The sequence below is a fragment of the Brachyhypopomus gauderio genome, chromosome 14 (genome assembly GCF_052324685.1).
Source record: "Brachyhypopomus gauderio isolate BG-103 chromosome 14, BGAUD_0.2, whole genome shotgun sequence".
Lineage (NCBI taxonomy): Eukaryota > Metazoa > Chordata > Actinopteri > Gymnotiformes > Hypopomidae > Brachyhypopomus > Brachyhypopomus gauderio.
This window is the reverse complement of record NC_135224.1, coordinates 19,620,848-19,628,049: the sequence shown is the minus strand read 5'-3', so window position 1 is coordinate 19,628,049 and position 7,202 is coordinate 19,620,848. Positions and strand designations below refer to the sequence as shown.

The 7,202-nt window shown below is 41.0% G+C and overlaps 1 long non-coding RNA gene across 1 annotated transcript; it reads right to left on the bottom strand.

Annotated features, from left to right (window-relative positions):
- Positions 1 to 4,337: 4,337 nt before the first annotated feature.
- LOC143475725 (uncharacterized) lies at positions 4,338 to 6,975 on the bottom strand. Its single transcript, XR_013121103.1, has 4 exons — positions 6,871 to 6,975; positions 6,634 to 6,719; positions 5,126 to 5,368; positions 4,338 to 4,760 (listed from the first exon to the last, which is right to left on the bottom strand). It is a non-coding gene; the product is annotated as an uncharacterized LOC143475725 (long non-coding RNA).
- Positions 6,976 to 7,202: the final 227 nt, after the last annotated feature.

Below are 7,202 nucleotides of genomic sequence, written 5' to 3'. Positions count from 1 at the left end.
ACACTGTAAAAATGGGCACATGATTAGTCAGCATGAAAAGAGACACTGCTTACTGTTGCTAAAAACACAACTCGGCGTGACCTCGCCTTTGTGATTGCCAGCTAATGTTAAGTGAATACTGCAGCGTGTCATGAACATAATTAGGTTAGTTAGCGAAGATATCTAACCTAACTAGCGCTTACTGACAGCTAAAGCTGGTGTGTATTCTGTGTGTTATATTTGTAACTTACATTGATGTTTCTTCAAGTTCGAAGGTGAATTTTTGAAGGCCAATATTTCACCCTCTTTAGGGAGACAGAGATGGAACTTCGTCCTATAGGAATTTACTTTCACTCCAGCAAACGCAAACACTGTCTCTAGGTAGGGCCAGGGTGGTCTCCTTCCTCACCCTCACCGCCACGATCACTATGTTAAAGGTGTGGAAGGTGCAATTATATGTACATTAAAACGCCAACAAGCTTATTATGCAGCACTTATGCTGCTGTTACCAAACACAGTGCCATCTTTAATGAGATAAAAGTGAATTATTAGGAATAGTTTTGAGTATGTGTATTTGTATAAATATGTAAATTAAGCTGAAGGTGCTGGAAAATACTGAAAATGGACCTTCAAAGTGCATGAATTCCACCTTGTAACTTCGCACGCACAAAAATCGAGAGGTGCACGACCTCGCGATGCAACTGCGCGCGTGGCCAACACGCCTGTGCGAAGCCACCGCGATTGTCATTTTTGCCGTGCAGACTCTTGCGGCAGTCACGACGTGTCAAGTGAACCTAGATTACAAAGCTCAAGTGTTCAGTGAAGCACGGACGTAATTTTGGGGGGGGGGGGACGGGGGGGACATGTCCCCCCCACTTTTTCAAAAGGCGGCTTTGGTCCCCCCCAGTTTTTACGGTTAAAACCAAATATTTAAATAGCGACGAATCTATGTCCCCCCCACTTTTGAAATCAAAATTACGTCCATGGCAGCAGCAGAGTAAACGAGACGCGACCGGAGCATGCGCAGTTTTCTCATAAGACCTGATCGCTTGACCCAGTGACAGTGCCAGCTAACATGTTTATAATTGTAACGAGTAACTATAGGCCCTATAGCACGTAAAAAATGTATCGGAGTAAAAGCATTAAACTTATTGAAAATATGTAGTGAAGTAAAAGTGGAAGTAGGAGAAAAAAATAATACTCCAGTAAAGTACAGATACAGCATTTTAGTACTTAAGTACAGTAGTGAAGTAGTTCTACCTTGTTACTATACAACTCTGCTCATTTCTACCTGGTGCCCGTTTTATTTGTACAAGAGGTTGCACAATATATATATATTAGTGGTGGGCCGTTAACGGCGTTTGTTAATTTGATACTCTTATTGGGCGATATAAAAATTATCGCCGTTAATCTATTCTTAAATTTGGGTTGGGAACTGGGTCAAAATGGGTAAGCAATCTAAAGATGACTTTCACCTTGATAGTTTAGCTCGGCTGTATTCCTAACCAAATTGCACAGTAGGGGCAAGAACGAGTTTCTGTGAATTACAAATCGTTCGTGTGTTTACACGGATGCAGCCACGAAGTCGCCAGGTTTGCTTAATGGAAAATTAATTTTTAGGAACGTAAAGTGTTACCAGAGCGGAGCTCGGAGCGGTCGTTTTCTGCATGGTTCTAGCGCTAGATTCGTCGCTATTTAAATATTTATTTTTAACCGTTAAAACTGCAGAGGACCAAAACTATGGCGTCAAAATAGGACCTAATGTTTTGAGAATCAAAAAACAGAATCCATAACCAAGAAATTACGTTTTGTAATTGAGGAAACTGTCGTTAATATTGAGAGTTAAAAAAGCTGGTTTGTAAACACAATATTTGTTTTCAATAGTCTATTTTGAGTTTAATATTCTTGAAGAATCCGTTTTCGTTTTCGTTGCGCCTTTTCTCGTTCGCGCTCTCGCCTCCAGAAGTTTCTCGCTTTTGACTTTTGGACCTGTTTTTACGGGTGGGCGGGATTTACACAGTCATTGGCTGATGGAGTTAAGCCCCGCCCACCCATGCCATTCTACACACACATAAATATTGTGTTTACAAACCAGCTTTTTTAACTCTCAATATTAACGAGTTTTCTCAATTACAAAACGTAATTTCTTGGTTATGGATTCTGTTTTTTGATTCTCAAAACATTAGGTCCTATTTTGACGCCATACAAAACCGGCTTTTGAAAAAAATTACATAATTACAAATTACATCCATGAGGTTAAATGTACTAAATGTTGGCTTACATTTCAATTATGTTTAGCTGAATAAACATGTTATCAATCCCTTTTAATGTACAGTATGTAGGCTTACAAAATCATGTTTACCTGAATAAACCGAACATGAGTAGCCTACATTTTATTGAGCCTACATTATATGTTTTTTTTCTTCAAGTATCAAAGTAGAACAGCTTTCTCAAGCAGTCATTGATGCATTTTGGAAACAGGAGATGAGCCCCTGGTCTAACGCACCCCCTGTATTAAGAAACCCTATCTCAAAAACTGACTTTTAGTCATTACCTGGGTAGCACGCATATGAGCCATTTTAATATAGATTAATCTAGATTAATTTCAAGATTTCAGTGAGATTAATCTAGATTAAAAAATTAATCTATTCCCACCCCTAATATATATATATATATATATATATATATATATATATATATATATATATATATATATACACAGATACACAGTGGGGAAAATAAGTATTTAGTCAGTCACCAATTATGCAAGTTCTCCCACTTAAAAAGATGAGAGAGGCCGGTAATTGACATCATAGGTAGACCTCAACTATGAGAGACAAAATGTGAAAAAAAAATTGAGAAAATCATTTTGTCTGACTTTTAAAGAATTTATTTGCAAATAATGGTGGAAAATAAGTATTTGGTCAATAACAAAAGTTCATCTCAATACTTTGTTGTATATCCTCTGTTGGCAATGACAGAGGTCAAACGTTTTCTGTAAGTCTTCACAAGGTTGGCACACACTGTTGCTGGTATGTTGGCCAATTCCTCCATGCAGATCTCCTCATGTTTCATCTTCATTGCAATTGCTGATGGAAGGAGGTTTGCACCCAAAATCTCACAATACATGGCCCCATTCATTCTTTCATGTACACGGACCAGTCGTCCTGGTCCCTTTGCAGAGAAACAGCCCCAAAGCATGATGTTGCCACCCCCATGCTTGACAGTTGGTATGGTGTTCTTTGTATGCAACTCAGCATTCACTGTCCTCCAAACACGACGAGTTGTGTTTTTACCAAATAGTTCTACTTTGGTTTCATCTGACCATGTGACATTCTCCCAATACTCTTCTGGAACATCCAAATGCTCTCTAGCAAACTTCAGATGTGCCTGGCTTAAGCAGGGGGACACGTCTGGCACTGCAAGATCTGAGTCCCTGGCGTCGTAGTGTGTTGCTGATGGTAGCCTTTGTAACGTTGGTCCCAGCTTTCTGCAGGTCATTCACTAGATCCCCCTTGTGGTTCTGGGATTGTTCCTCACTGTTCTTGTGATCATTTTGACCCCACGGGCTGAGATCTTGCGTGGAGCCCCAGATCGAGGGAGATTAGTAGTGGTCTTGTAGGTCTTCCATTTTCTGATTATTGCTCCCACAGTAGATTTCTTCACACCAAGCTGCTTGCCTATTGCAGATTCAGTCTTCCCAGCCTACAATTCGGCTCTTTCATCTTCACCATAGTGGAGTTTGGAGTGTGACTGTTTGAGGTTGTGGGCAGGTGTCTTTTATACTGTTAACAACTTCAAATAGGTGCCATTATTACAGGTAATGAGTGGGGGAAAGAGGAGCCTCTTAAAAAAGAGGTTACAGGTCTGTGACAGCCAGAAATCTTGCTTGTTTGTAGGTGCCCAAATACTTATTTTCCACCATTATTTGCAAATAAATTCTTTAAAAGTCAGACAAAATGATTTTCTCAAATTTTTTTCACATTTTGTCTCTCATAGTTGAGGTCTACCTATGATGTCAATTACAGGCCTCTCTCATCTTTTTAAGTGGGAGAACTTGCACAATTGGTGACTGACTAAATACTTATTTTCCCCACTGTATGTATATGTATATGTATATATATATATATATATATATATATATCAAACACATACTGCTCAAAGGGAACACAACACAATGTAACTCCAAGTTAACTACACTTTGTGAAACCAACCATATGTATATGGTATAGTCGATCAAATAACTGCAGTTTACTGCTAGCAATAAATTTATTGCTTGGATATATTTTAAAACTGACTTAAGCAGCAAACACATTTCATTACAACTGGGAGGCAGATACACAAGTTAGCATATATTAGCATATAGTTAGCATATATATAAAACAAAAGACTCATCACAAGAAATATATTTATATAAAAACAAACACTAAAACTGCACAAAATATTAAACCCTATTGTAAACTCATCTCCTGTATTACTGACTATTCTCTACTCATGCAGAGAATTTAATACTCTTTTCAATGTAATTGGAATTAGTCTCTCATCCTTTATTTAAAAAACAAATGCCTCTAGGAATGAAAGTGTCTTTCGAAGCCCCTTAGGGTACTCCACACCCAGGGCAAGGCAGATGCCAGTGCAGTCCTCTGTACTCGTATCCATGGTGACTTTCTCCTGACTGTACTATAAAGGTACTTCCTCCTTGCAACCACTTAAAATAATGTGTGGTGTGGTGTCTCCTTGAAGAGCTGAAAGGCATAATATGACTGTCTCCAACTGTAGACCTAGCAAATAGAATATAAACAAATCCAGACAGCAAAAAAAATGTTTTTCTCAAAATGTATGCCCCATCAATTAATCTGTACATTTCTAGGGTTCATTAGTTTAAATTTATTTCTGTCTTAATTTTACTCATTAAGTGTATAACACATAGTGGATGTTAAGAACATGCACAATTTAATGACATAATTAAGACTGAGACAACTCTTATGACAACTTGATAATGAGAGACTTATGTTCTAGCGTTTCTATCCAAACAATTTGGCACGGAAATGACTCCATAAAATACAATTGTTTTTTTCTGTAAGAGTATGGAATATAAAGCTGATTTACTTGCATTCCATAAAATAAAATGTAGAGATGGTTTTACCTCATTCCATTGTGATCTCACAAATGATTGGACAGGTGTTTCTATCATTCCATTGTGATGTCAGAGGGTTTTGGAGCTGCTGATTGGGACTTATCCACTCTTCCCATCTGCTGCTGTAGACCTTGCTCTTTGACCTTTCTCATATATACATGTCCCAAGTGTTGTTTATATTCACACTGCAAGCAGAAGCTGACACATGACGAACCAGAGGCCTACTGAACAACACACTCTGGTCTGTTTTCCCTAAAGGATAAAAATACAAACACAATCAGCATGAAACTGGGTGGCCTTGCATCTCCGTGTGAGGCCCAGCACTGCTGTTTCAGAGAGAACGCCCCGCGCCCCCTCCACACACACCGACACCCTGGGTGGCACGCGCCCCCCACACTCCCCCCCCCAAACACACATGAACATCTCCAGATCCTGTTCAAATACCACATGGTTGAGTCTCCTTTTTTTTTTTTTTGCTGTGCTAAAAATGTGCCTGATTACTCTTTTTTTTGTTACATTCGGACGCAGCAAAGCAGCCCTAGTCGCAGATAGACAAGTTCCATCTTAGAATAATGCGTATAGACTTTGTTTTTTATCATATTAGAATAATCATTAATGCACTGATGGCACATTGAAGCATCAAAGCATAGACGATTTAATAAAGACAGTTTGCTGCACTAAAGATGATCGAGTGCTCAGTCATCAGTCTAGACTCCAGTGGGTTTCCATGGGTCCCTCTGCTGTTTTGGAGACGCCGTTAATCACCTCCGAGCTCATGATGCACACCCTTCGTGAAACTAAAAGGATTGCTCCAGATACTGCCCTGGTTCCCTCGTGATCCTGCCTTTAAAAGAGGCCTGGGGAAAATTCGTCTGGATGTTTATATCTGCAAACGTGTTTCACGTGATTGCGCGCTTGTGTCTGTTGGCCTCGAGACTGTTTGACTCTGCTCCCTGGATTCCATCTGTCCGCATGAATATTTTCTCAGTGCGGAGAAAATTGGCAGTGTCCACCGCTCGGTTCCCATCACCTCCACAGACTAAATAAACACACAAACCACCCAGCGAGTCCATCCGAGCAGCGCGCACATTAATCCAGGTTTGCTTTTCTCCGTCCGCGCTTCCCCGCCGTCTCCGTGGGCATCGTGCACGTCGCATTATTATATATAATAGTTTGCATGCAAACATCCTGAGCAACAGCTTGTTCCTGAGAACCTGTCGGGGGACAACAAGTAAATGGATGCGTGGACAGAACGGTTTGCTGCTGTGTGTGTGAGTCTTTTAGACATTTTTAGAGGTCTCCTGTGTTATTGCACGTAAATAAGGTCAAATTCAGTCACGGCTGACTGAATGATTCGGTCTGTTATTCTGACGACCACTCTATAATGAATATCCAAGCGTGCAATGTCTTTTTCGTACCATTAGGGGGCAGTCAAACTATGTAGAACAGAGACTCTAGAAGTGCTTTAGGGGCTCTTAGCCAAACCAAACGAGGCTCTTTTCCAGTCTCTCACACACCTGAGAGGAGAAGCTAACCGTCATTCTATAGCGCTTGGTCTTCCACGGGCAGGAATCAGACTGGATCCAGAGTCCTTGCATAACAGCTGTTGGAGAAAACAAGCACACACATACACACACACACACACACACACACACACACACACACATAAATAAATATGAGGGGTAAGAACTTTACTCATTTAAATTTATCAAGTTTAAAATGTTTTATCCCCCCCCCCCTTCTGGCAGCCTCACCTCCTTCATCTCTTTCGCTGACGTGGCTGACGCACGCGACCAGGCCGGCGTGAACGTTCTTCGCGCGCCATGTGTCGGCATGCACGGGCTGCAGGCCGCGTCCGCCGCACCGGCCGCTTGATGTGAACCAGGTGCTGGCCGCGCGCGCACGTACCCGATGTTTCCAGTTGGTCGCGCGCCTGTGCCAAACCGCCGCTGTCGACACAGGTGTGTTCCCGCACCTGCCTGGCGAGGCAGCGGTTTGTTAAACACATAAACAAACGTGATTCGCGCGACTCCCTTTTCAGACTAATTTTGTTTGATGTGTGTGGTTATTTTTTAATCAAACTCTG